Source organism: Diabrotica undecimpunctata, chromosome 2 (assembly GCF_040954645.1).
Source record: "Diabrotica undecimpunctata isolate CICGRU chromosome 2, icDiaUnde3, whole genome shotgun sequence".
In the NCBI taxonomy this organism is placed as follows: domain Eukaryota; kingdom Metazoa; phylum Arthropoda; class Insecta; order Coleoptera; family Chrysomelidae; genus Diabrotica; species Diabrotica undecimpunctata.
This window is the reverse complement of record NC_092804.1, coordinates 90209329-90221588: the sequence shown is the minus strand read 5'-3', so window position 1 is coordinate 90221588 and position 12260 is coordinate 90209329. Positions and strand designations below refer to the sequence as shown.

Genomic DNA, 12260 nt, shown 5'->3' with positions numbered 1-12260 from the left:
GCGTAGTTACGTCTGTATATAGTTATTTTAATAACTATTGTCTAGGACGGGAAAGATTTTTGTTTTGGTTCAGAGCAGTAACTATACCGTTCTGAAGAGACTTAAGGAGGTCGAAATACGTATCAACGGTTGTTGCTGCACTGTATCAAAGCAAAAATCTAATACCGTCATTCTGTTTTGTTATTTACTTCGTTGGAAGTACGAGAAACTGAATTCACTACGAATTTTGACTAGGATGAACGGCTTGTGGAATGCAATTTTAGATTCCCTTGCCGAGTAATTCATCCAGCTGTTTGTTTCGCAAATTTTAGGAAACACAGTGGTTAAGATTTGAATTCGGTTTCGCTAAGTAGAAATCGTTTGATTTCTCTTTTTGTTTTTAGATGGCGTAGTTACGTCTGTATATAGTTATTTTAATAACTATTGTCTAGGACGGGAAAGATTTTTGTTTTGGTTCAGAGCAGTAACTATACCGTTCTGAAGGGACTTAAGGAGGTCGAAATACGTATCAACGGTTGTTGCTGCACTGTATCAAAGCAAAAATCTAATACCGTCATTCTGTTTTGTTATTTACTTCGTTGGAAGTACGAGAAACTGAATTCACTACGAATTTTTACTAGGATGAACGGCTTGTGGAATGCAATTTTAGATTCCCTTGCCGAGTAATTCATCCAGCTGTTTGTTTCGCAAATTTTAGGAAACACAGTGGTTAAGATTTGAATTCGGTTTCGCTAAGTAGAAATCGTTTGATTTCTCTTTTTGTTTTTAGATGGCGTAGTTACGTCTGTATATAGTTATTTTAATAACTATTGTCTAGGACGGGAAAGATTTTTGTTTTGGTTCAGAGCAGTAACTATACCGTTCTGAAGAGACTTAAGGAGGTCGAAATACGTATCAACGGTTGTTGCTGCACTGTATCAAAGCAAAAATCTAATACCGTCATTCTGTTTTGTTATTTACTTCGTTGGAAGTACGAGAAACTGAATTCACTACGAATTTTGACTAGGATGAACGGCTTGTGGAATGCAATTTTAGATTCCCTTGCCGAGTAATTCATCCAGCTGTTTGTTTCGCAAATTTTAGGAAACACAGTGGTTAAGATTTGAATTCGGTTTCGCTAAGTAGAAATCGTTTGATTTCTCTTTTTGTTTATTCCTTAAATATATAATTATACGGGTTCCATTGTCCTTTCACTATTCACTCAGTCTTTCAAGGAAAAACTGTTCCGTCACGGAAACAATGTCTTCTCTTATTCTAACTATTACAAATAAGTACAGGGTTGTATTTTAACTTATATGCCCGCGGTATATTAAAATAATAAATAAACTCTTTATTCTATTTCTGATCGATAAACTGATCCATAACAATATATATATATATATATATATATATATATATATATATATATATATATATATATATATATATATATATATATATATATATATATATAGTTATGATTCATTTTATCAGCCAAAGAGAAAAATAAAAATTAATAAATAGACCATTTAAATAAATTTCAAGACATCCTGGTAAACAAAATTTATGTATTAGATTAAGATGAGATTAGATTAACAGAAAGTTTTGCCTGTCAACAACTGATTTTTAAACACTCGCAGGTAAAATATTTTTATATAGAATTAGAAAGCAGTAGAGGGCAAATGAGAGTTCTAGCCGCACCGTTCGTATACCCCCCACCACCGACCCCCCCACCATTATTATACCCCCCTCCAATGGTAAGGTAAGGGGTGAGAGTTCTAGCCGCACCGTCCGTATACCCCCCACCATTGACCCCCACCATTTTGTATACCCCCTACCATACCTCATACCCCCCACCACTGACGAGGTCAACGACCGGTCAAGGTCAAGGGGCAACGACCGGTAAAGGGGTTAAAGACCGGTCCAGGGGGTCAATGAACGGTCAAGGGGTCAAAGACCGGTCAAGGGGTCAATAGCCGGTCAAGGGGTCAACGACCGGTCAAGGGGTCAAAGACCGGTCAAGAGGTCAAAGACCGGTCAAGGGATCAACGATCGGTCAAGAGGTGAATGAACGTTACACACGAAGGATAAAAATAACGTTATTTATTTATTAAAGGATAGACAACTTTATTTTTATAAGGTAAAATATGGAAAAAAACAAGAAGTAGGTAAATAGTGAAACAGGATAGTGAAGTACAATAGTGTTCCAAACACGGTAGCTTTATTTGGATAAATTCATTATATAAAATATGTGCTGGAAACAAGATACATTTTACACTCACACCATATTAATTAATGCTAAAAACGCAAATAAAACAATTATTATTAGTACAGAAATGCTTTTATTAAATACATTATACCGTTAATACAATAAAGTCTAAATATAAGATTATTAAGTTTATGATTTACTTGAACCATCTTCAACCATAAAATCAATGTCTTTATCAATAACTTCATTACTGGAAGTATCATCTTCGTTATTTTCTTTTTTTTTCGTATAAAACAGATGGAAGATAGTCTTTTATTCGAATTAAATAACCATCCAACTTTACAACTTTTAGTAACGATACAAATCCATATAAACATATTTGGTTTTTAAGATACAAGTCACAGATTTCAGCACCTTTTTTATATTTTTTAGCTAATTCTGTATAAAATTCTGGAGAATAAGATGATGGACGCACTGCACCATAAATGGCTTCATGAGAAGCATCAAACTCCAGATTTGAAAAAAGTTGGTGTAAGTTTTGAACACCACTTTTTAAATCCGTAACTTCAATTTCGGTAACGTAACACATCCACATTGTAAATACTAGCAGTAAAGCTGAAGAAGAACTGTAGGAATTAGCTCTACAACGTGTTATTAAACAACCACCCCACCAACAAACTCTCCCACTACGATAAAAAATCCATTTCAAAACTATCTACATAAAATTCATCCCTACCATCATTTTCTGCTTCTGGTAGAAGTAGTTTAGCTTGCTGGATTAAATAATCGAGATTTTTTTGTTGTTGGTTAGGTATAAACGTATCTATTTTGTAATGACCCCACGCTAATGTGTTAATAGTTCCGGGTATAACATATCTCTTATCATCGTGGGAAGTTAAAGCAACCTTATTTTTTAATTCAGTATACATTTCATGTAAATGTGACTTAAATGTATACATTTTACGATAAATCTTTGCATTAGTATTATCAACTACTTGTTTATAATCCGTAAATGTTAAAGATTTATTTATAACGTTTTTGGAAATTCCCTTAGCTTTTTTAAGGTTATCATTGTTACTTAATGTCACACAATAAGCTTTGGCACCAGTACCACAAAAATTTGTAATTGGTTTACCTTTAAACTCATCCTTTAATTTACCAACCACTGATGGTGTTTTTGGTATATTAAAGATATTATCGGCGGGGTAATTAGATGTATCAAATAAATGAAGGTTTTCTTTGATATCGCGGTAAACGTTTTCTGTTTGAATGTGTAAAATTAATGAATCAGTGTCGGTATACAAAAGTGTGGCATTATCTACATATTTAGCTTTAATGTAATTGTAAAAAAAATCATACATACGAATTTTGGATATTTCTAAAATTGAAAAACCGACATATACCGGTTTGTCGTAAATTATTTTTAGGATATTCATTTGAATTGCAACTAAATTATCAGAAAATATTGAAACAGAGTGAAAATTCGGCATACTAATAAACCCTTCAGCACCGACACTCCCAGGCAAGTTTTCCCAGTGGGATAAAAGTTTAATATCAACCCTCTTATCAACGTTTTCCATAGTTTTCCCGTAAATAGAGTTTGTGTAATTTTTATATGTACTTTTATCAAATTCATTATTTGAAGAATTACGTAAATTTGTGTTTAATTCAATATAAGGTTTTAACCACGGTGATTGAGAAAATTCTAGAATTCGATGAATTTTAGTTACCTTTAAACCTTGTTCAGTACACTGTTTCAAATTTCTATAATGGATAATATATTTATTTTTCGGTAACAACGTTAATACAAGCTTGGGATCTTTACTATTAGGAGGAATTAGATTTTCAGGACAAAACGGTAAGTCGTTATGGAAATCATGTAATGTTTCAGGATAAGCTAAATCAACTTCTAAGACATACCCCTTTGGAGATTCATCATCGACTGATAAACAATCAAAATTAGTGATTTCTACATCATCTAACCATCGAAAATCACCATGCGGAAGGAATTGACTCATAGCGTAACCATAAAGGTTTGTAGCATCTAAATAAAGAATATATGAAGTAGGTTTAGAACAGTCATAATTCCCACAATACTGATTATTTGCAGCAGCAAATCTAGTGCTACACTGACTTATACCTCCACGTATACCCTTTTTAAAAAAATGGAGCATGTCTATATCCGTCAATAATTCAAGCTGAACATTAGTTTTACGCAACATAGCATCCCAGCTAAGTGATGGAGCTGTTAAATATTGAGCAGGGTCTAATTTATAGTTAAATAAAGAATTATGTCGAAAGTTTTCGAACACATCAGCTAATAATAAAATATCTGATTTTAAATAAACATCTGAGTACTCTCCTAAAGTGTTACAATTAAAAACTTCCCAAACTCGCTTAGCTCGTAAGTACTTTTCATCGGAAATACCTTCACCTTTTAAAATATCGAAAAATTCTTCTTGTGTGGGTAAAGATACCTCACCAAGTTTTGAAAAGTTATCCAGGTATGAATAAGGGAAAACACCTTTTTGTCGTAACAATCCGAACTCTTCATTTGATCGACAATATTTTTGTAACTCTAGACATTGATTATCATTTAGGGTTTTACTTAAATTATCCAGTGAATGAGGTAAAAATCTGAAAGAATCTACAAACCTTAATTTTAAATATATATTTTGCTCTAAATCACCACGATCAACTAAAAGTAGTTTGGTGAATGATATATATTTTTCTTTAGTCTGTGCAATAACATCAATTTTTTCGTTATTCTGAGCTAATTTTGTTATAAACAGATGCGAATCGTAATTGGTTAAATTATGCATGAAAACAGGTATGAACTTAGGTAATTTGTAATTTAAATTACAAGCGTTATGAGCCGCGCCAGAAAACAACCCTGTTAGATGTGAATGATCTCTAACTTTAATTTCGTTAATATCGAACGGTTTATCACAAATTTGACAACACTTACTAGTAAAAAATTGTAATTCCTCTTCTGGTGTGAGTTTTTTCATAGGTTTAATATGTTTAAGATATTTATGATAAATAGTGTAAACTTTTTCTTCTAGTTTTTGAATAAACTTTTCAACCACGTTGTCACCGCGATAAATGATAAGTTGTGATAAACTATCATCAAAATAACATTTAACATAAAAACCGAATGAATATGGTGTATGCTGATAGGTTTTGACAGTAAACGAGGAATTATCAGAAGGTGTTGCATATTGTATCGGTTGCAGTATACTTTCAAAATCAGCATATATAACAAACGGAACTTGCATTTGTTTCTGAAAGTTGGAAAACTGTAAGATATTTTCTTTTTGTAGATGTCCATATTTATTGAGAATCATGTCGGTAGTTGGAAGCTTAGTATATACAAAGTTGCAATCGTTGTCTCCATGTTTGCGAAGACGTTCTAAGGATGAGAAAAATTGTAAGCAACCATTACATAGAAAAGTCTGACCATTATGGTGTGATTTTTGTTTTGATATTAACCGCGATAAATTTTTAATGTAACAATAATGACTATTCCCGTACTCATCAAAAATGAGTAATAAGTTAACATGTGTAGCTTTTTTAGATTTTGTATGATACAACGGTCCAACGATTTCCAATTGTGTGATATTATTTTTAAAACATTTACTAATCCCAAAAACGTTAATTGAAATATTATTTAGTAATTCAAATTTTGGTATATCTGAGAGTTTCATAGGGAATTCTATATTATGGAACTTTAAGAGACTAGTATAATGCGGATAAGAAGTAGTAAGATTGGATTTACCTGTCGGGTTAAAAATGGATGCGTTTACCGCCCAACCAAAACATGCTTCATCTTTATTCATTATATTAATAATTGCTTTCTTCATCTCGATTTGTCGTGGTAACTTGATATATGAAGAAGATCGTAGAGGGTTGTACTTATTAATGTTAACTTCTAATGATTGGATTTGTAAAAGACTCCATCCAGATTCCTTTTCTTGTATTTCCGAAACCTTAGGTAATAACTCCCTAATAAAATCTTGATATGCTTGTTTCAAATTAGTAGAAATAGTAATAATTTGATTTTTTGTATTAAATGATTTTAAATCATAAGTATCTTTTTCAGGTATTGTGTACATAGAGTAAAGTTCGAAATTAACTTTTAAAACTTTAAATTTATGTAAATAGTTATGTAGGAGCTTCAAAACGTTACTTTCAATTTCACTAAAAAATTCCAAGTGGTTAATGTGATGTTTGGTGCTAGTAAGACGGTAACTACCAATACGATTTTTAAAGGCACTTGATAGTTTCTCAACACCACTATCATTACTAATAACACTTTTGTGTGAATTAGTACGTAAATGTCCTGTTAGACCTCTCCCAGAAATTTTTTTATAACAATCTTGACATTCGATAACTTTGGATGTAGTGGTAACTGGATGAACAATAGATCTAATGGGAATTGCTTCTGCAGTGGTCGAATAGTAATTATTAGCAGACGTATCAGCACCTGGGTTGTGATTAAATTTCACCTTTTTCACTTTATTGTTAAATCGTTCCGGACAACTTTCCCGTTTATGTCGACTTACACTGCTTTTGTTAGAAAAAACTTTTAAACAGGAGTCACACTGCATGGTTGTTGACTGAAGCTATGTGGCTGTACGACATGAAACTGAACAACAACGAAAGAAGTGAGGGGTATAAATATAAACTTGTTTTGAATACCGGTTTTAAACTGGAAATACCGGTTTTAAACTGGAAATACCGGTTTTATGGTATTATTAGAGTAAATAATTACAAAAACTAACAATATATCCCAAATATAGATAATTACCGCATTTATAAGCGTGGTTAAAAGTAAAAGTGTAACAAAAAATAGTTTTTTTACCGCTTTTTACCGCTTTACCGCTATATGCGTGATTTTTTCTAAAAAATGATAACATATTCGTATTCCTGGCGTCAAGACCTTTCATTAGAGTGGTTGGAAGGTGGGTGTAGGACTAAAAATACGCTTTTTAGCGTTTGACCGCCTTACGCGTTAATTTTTTCTAAAAAATAATAACATATTCGTATTTCTCACGTCAAGACCTTCCATTAGAGTGGTCGAAAGGTGGGTGTAGGACTAAAAATACGCTTTTTAGCGTTTTACCGCCTTGCGCGTTAATTTTTTCTCAAAGTAATAACATATTTGTATTCCTGGCGTCAAGACCTTTCATTAGAGTGGTTGGAAGGTGGGTGTAGGACTAAAAATATGCTTTTTAGCGTTTTACCGCCTTACGCGTTAATTTTTTCTAAAAAATAATAACATATTCGTATTCCTGACGTCAAGACCTTCCATTAGAGTGGTCGAAAGGTGGGTGTAGGACTAAAAATACGCTTTTTAGCGTTTTACCGCCTTGCGCGTTAATTTTTTCTCAAAGTAATAACATATTCGTATTCCTGGCGTCAAGACCTTTCATTAGAGTGGTTGGAAGGTGGGTGTAGGACTAAAAATAAAGGAAAAAAAAAACCTCAAAAATAAAAAATAAAAAAAATAAAAAAAAAAAAAACGCGTGAAAAACCAACAATAAGCGCAAAGCTGTGCAGACATACATAAACTCAACTATAGCCGGTCAGTACCCTTTCTTTGTTGTCTACGTAGGTCATGGAGGAGTATTCACTTCATTTGCGAGAGCTTACATCGCCTTCGAGTATTCACCTTTCTTTGTTACAGCAAGTGTAGATCCTGTTTCACCCACCATTTCACGTTACTTGGCTTAGTTATTTTCAAATATAAATATAAAATACTAAAATACAATATTTATTTATAATTATATTTTAAGAACGACTTCAGATTTCTTAGTTAAATAAATAAACTTTTTTAAGTTTATTGGTGTGTTAATCCCAATAAACTATCTAAATATTAAAATGTTACATCTAGAAACATTTAGAACAATATACATACCTATTCAGTCTTTTTTCAAAAATTTTATATAAACTATAATTATTAAGGTGGAGTATAAATAGTTCAAAAACCAAAAATTTTCAAAAATTTGTTTTTAAATATCACTGTTGAAAAAATTGTAAAATACGTAGAAGAAATACAAGTTTTTAGAGTTTGGTAAATATTATAAATAAGTCGAAAAAACCTACTAAGGCATTTATTTTAAATTTTTGAATGAAACTATTAAAAAGTTTTAATAACGTTTTATTATAAGCACAGTTTTTCCGTTGAGCACTACTAAAACCAACATCATGAACCAAATTATTTATTTGTAAACATGCTAAATGTAAAGGTAAAGCGAAACCTAATTGTAATGTTTTGATTAAATTGTTTACAAATAAATCATTTGGTTCATGATTTTTGTTGAAAATGAAATGAATAAAAATATGTTGCAAGAGAGGAGTATTTAAAACTAATATAATATTATTCAATAATTATCAGTTTATTAATTAGTTCGGGTGGTACTATAGCAGGTTCGCAAAACATGTCATTTTTCGATACATCCTCAATCAGTTCGGGTGGTGCTATCACAGGTTCCAAAAACACATCATTTTCCGATACATCCTGAAATTCCACGTCACTATACAATAAACTGTCATTCTCTACATCAGACATGTCACTCTCCGACAAAGAAGATAAGTCCTCTGACAGCTCGAGTGTTGACAAACTCCATACAGATAGATTACAATTCGTAGTAGAATCGCATAGACCATCATCACTAATGATGGTATAATTATCCCAATCTGTACTAGAGTCACACACACCACTCTCTACAATGATACTTGGAGAACCAACTTCCATGGTTGAATGTGTAAGGCTTAATGTCTAACAAATATTTTTGGATAGAACTCAACCGAAAGTAGCATTTTTAAGACTGAGCTAAACAGGTTTAACAACAATGGGGTAATTGCCCCGTCAAGGTCTTGTTGGATTTTTTCTTTTTATTCTATAGTCCGACCATAGACAAGAAAAGGTGAATATGCGGTCACCAAACCGGTTCAAACAAAGATAGGTGAATAACCGGTCAAGGTTTTATTCTTTTTATCCTATGAACGTGGGTAACAAATGTGAACAAACGGTCAAGGTCTTATTGGTTTTGTATCTTGTTGTCAGTTTTTTTGTTAATATAAATTTTTTATAGCACAATTAGAGTTATTAATGTGATAATTGTTTAAAAATTTCAAGCTTATACCTCCCTCCAATATAAGTTTACATATATAGATTATTTTCCGAACTAACTTATTAGTCAAATATGTGTCTTGACGACGGTAACGATGATAGTATATCTCGTACTGGGCGGCAATTTGAAGACCGTTTACTTTCTTTTAAATATTGGAAGGGTGCAGTTGAACCCCTGTTGTTAAGCAAAGCTGGGTTTTACTATACAGGAGTTAGTGATGTAGTTCGATGTTTCTACTGCAATACTGAAATATATAAATGGGAACCTTCCGATATACCAATTGAAGAACATTTAAAGTACAGCGACTGTTTTTTTGCAAAAATGTTGGCGACAAAATATCGAAGTTCAAAAAAAAAATGTGTTCAACGAAGTTTTAACAATGTAATACCATATATTTTAATAATATGTATAATTAATTTTTTTATTTTGTTAATAAATAATTAAAATATTTTTATATATATTTTAATTAAAAATGTGTTTTGACGATGGTAACTTTGGTAGTATACATCTGTTTTAAGATCGTTTACCGTCCTTTAAATATTGAAAAGGTGCAGTTAACTCGTGTTGTTAAGCAAAGCAGGGTTCTAGCATATAGGGGATGTCGAAGTCGTTTCTACTGTAAGGTCGAAATACACAAATGGGAGCCATACGATATACCTATTGATGAGTGCATAAAGCATTCTACATGTCGGTTTGCAAGACTGATGAAATGTAATTCTATCTTTTTATATATAATTTGTAATAAATTATAAAATATTTTTGTACTACTTATTATAGAGTTGAATATATTATTGGTAACAAATAAAGGTGGGGATATTAGCGACACAAGCTTTAAAACCGGTTTCGATATGGTTTAGTGGGGGTCGATGGTATATAACTTCGTTGATGTAATTCCAAAATCAGTTTAGACTATAATCATGTTTCAAGAAAGTATTAAAATTACTATGGATAAAGTGAAATTACTTAGTGAAAAATCAACAACTAATTTAACATCTATTGAATATTATACCAACAAAAAAAAAATGAATAAAATTTGTGTATACTGTTGGGTGGAGACACTTTGTGAACTCGGTCAAAACAACATGTTTGATAATGTGTGCCTACCCATAAAATTACGTGTGTTCGTTAACGAATACCTGACGAAGCGTTATCTATTAGACACAGCTTTGGAAAGAATTTTCAAATTTTCCGACGTTTGGTTGTGGGTGGACCAATTCTTAAAAAAGACGTCAACTTTCGACACCCTTTTTCAAAAACTTGTCCAATACCAACAATTGGAATCTCTTAAACCAATAGAAGACCTGCTACCACCAAGGATTCTGAAACGGTTGCAGTTTAAGGGGTATGGGGTAAGGGGTAACACCCCTTCAAATGTGAAGGTTGTTTAGGTTCTGTAAGTAGGTTATAGACAAAACTTATTATTGTAGTTTGAATCAAAAAATAAAAAAGTAAAAAATATAATGTTTTTATTCAAATTTACTCCATTACAAAATTTTCATAAATAAAAAATACATTTGAAAGGGCGCATATACATTTCTGTTTAGAGTGGTAAAAACATTTTGCTTCCGATACTGGTAGTGGTGGAAATTCACCTACTTCAATTACAGGTGTGGAAGAATATTTTCTTATGTAATTCGCTTTTTCCATTCCTTTTACATAAACAATTTCAGCTTTGTCTGTTAATTCCTTTATAATTTTTTTTAATTCGTATAAGGGGGTATAACCTTCACTCCAAGAGATGCAGTGGTGGTGTTTGCTTAACCATGTCGCTTGCTGAATTAAATTAGGAGGTAACATTCGTAATGGGAAAGGTGGTTTAAATATATATACTACACATTTATCTCCTGAATAACACGCCAATTCTTTACAAATAAACCTATTATTCTCAATTTTAAAACCTTGGATGTCAATAACAAGTTTCATATTTGCAATTGTTTAAATTTTTGTATAACCTCTTTAAAAGCCTCGTACTGCTGAATTTGTTTTTTAAGTTTTTTTAAATTATCTATAAAGTTGTCTATTGTGTTTTCGTGTAAACGTTTCATCATGAACTAACGTTTTTAATTATTACTATTAATTAATATACAGTTATAACGCATGCGTATTAATACTGCTTTACTATTTTTGTTAATGGATTATATGTAAATTTCTTCTCATGTAAAATTAAACAATATGCTGATACATCAGGTGTTGAAGGTGTATTTGTTTCAAATTCGATACGTAGAACAATGGACCCATTTTGGATCACTTCTTTCTGCCTAGAGCAATCTATATGTATGAGTGGTGTTTTAGTTTTAAAATCTTGAGGACTAAATATCGGTTGGTTTAAACTTAAATTATAATAACTTGTCTGAAAACTTCCAAACATCTCATAAATTTGAGCGAACTTGTTGGTGTCAAAATCAATGTGTAAGTCATTATAAGGGTATCTTTCAGAATTTAAAAATACCTTTATATTTTTGAGGTCGTTATGATCAAATTTGCTCATATCTTTAGTAATTTTGGATTTTCTTCCTTTTTGGAATGCGATAATGATATGTCTTGGTGTCTCAATGTTAGTACTAGTTTTTACCGCCCACGTATGTCGTGTTGTATTATTTAATGATGGATATTCAATCATTTGCCACGAACGGAATTTAATTGGTAGCTCAATATTTTTATGAGCTATGCCATTCAATCGTAGTTGTTCACGCATGCTTGGGCTAACATGGGCAACATTCCATTGTAATTTTGTAATTTCAACTTTAGGTCGTTCGCTGTCGTCTATACTCACAACAGAGTCCACATCATCATTCGATCGTATTAAAATAAGCTCCTGCTTTACATTCATAATAATTTTTCTAAAATCTTCAAAAAATCCTGATAATAATCGTAATGGGATACACACGTTAAAGTTTCCATGGGCGTCCACTATTATTTTTTCATCTCCTGCT

General features: G+C 31.9%; 1 protein-coding gene across 1 annotated transcript in view; it reads left to right on the top strand.

Moving 5' to 3' along the window:
• LOC140434726 (E3 ubiquitin-protein ligase MARCHF6) overlaps positions 1-12260 on the top strand; it is a 138865-nt gene that overhangs the window by 47818 nt on the left and 78787 nt on the right. The gene's annotated exons all lie outside the window — the stretch shown is intronic.